The following is a 1088-nucleotide window of genomic DNA, read 5'->3' as shown; positions in this document are numbered from 1 at the left end:
CTTATAGGGTCAGTCCCTTATGGGGTCAGTCCCTTATAGGGTCCCTTATAGGGTTAGTCCCTTATAAGGTCAGTCCCTTATGGGGTCCTTTATGGGGTCAGTTCCTCATAGGGTCAGTCCCTTATAGGGTCAGCCCCACATTGGGGTCCCTTATGGGGTACCTTATAGGGTCAGTCCCTTATAGGGTCCCTTATAGGGTCAGTCCCTTATAGGGTCAGTCCCTTATAGGGTCCCTTATGGGGTCAGTCCCTTATAGGGTCAGTCCCTTATAGGGTCCCTTATAGGGTCAGTCCCATATTGGGGTCCCTTATGGGGTCCCTTATAGGGTCAGTCCCATATTGGGGTCCCTTATAGGGTCAGTCCCATATTGGGGTCCCTTATGGGGTCCCTTATAGGGTCAGTCCCTTATAGGGTCAGTCCCTTATAGGGTCAGTCCCTTATAAGGTCTGTTATAGGATCAGTCCCTTATAGGATCCCTATATCCCAGGCCTGGTGCTGCTGTTCTACCTGCTGTTCTATGGGTTCCCATATAGGGTCCCTTATAGGGTCAGTCCCTTATAGGGTCCCTTATAGGATCCCTTATAGGGTCAGTCCCTTATAGGGTCCCATATAGGATCCCTATATTCCAGGCCTGATCCTGCTGTTCTACGTGCTGTTCTATGGGTTCCCATATAGGATCCCATATAGGATCCCTTATAGGGTAAGTCCCTTATATGGTCCCTTATGGGGTCAGTCCCTTATAGGATCCCTTATAGGGTCAGTCCCTTATAGGGTCAGTCCCTTATAGTGTCAGTCCCTTATAGGATCAGCCCCTTATAGGGTCAGTCCCTTATAGTGTCAGTCCCTTATAGGGTCCCTTATAGGGTCAGCCCCTTATAGGGTCAGTCCCTTATAGGGTCCGTTATAGGGTCAGTCCCTTATAGGATCCCTTATAGGATCCCTATATTCCAGGCCTGGTGCTGCTGTTCTACCTGCTGTTCTATGGGTTCCCATATAGGGTCTGTTATAGGGTCAGTCCCTTATAGGATCCCTTATAGGATCCCTATATTGCAGGCCTGGTGCTGCTGTTCTACCTGCTGTTCTATGGG

This window comes from Coturnix japonica, unplaced genomic scaffold (genome assembly GCF_001577835.2).
Source record: "Coturnix japonica isolate 7356 unplaced genomic scaffold, Coturnix japonica 2.1 chrUnrandom686, whole genome shotgun sequence".
Lineage (NCBI taxonomy): Eukaryota > Metazoa > Chordata > Aves > Galliformes > Phasianidae > Coturnix > Coturnix japonica.
The sequence above is the reverse complement of the archived record's forward strand: the minus strand, read 5'-3'. Positions refer to the sequence as shown.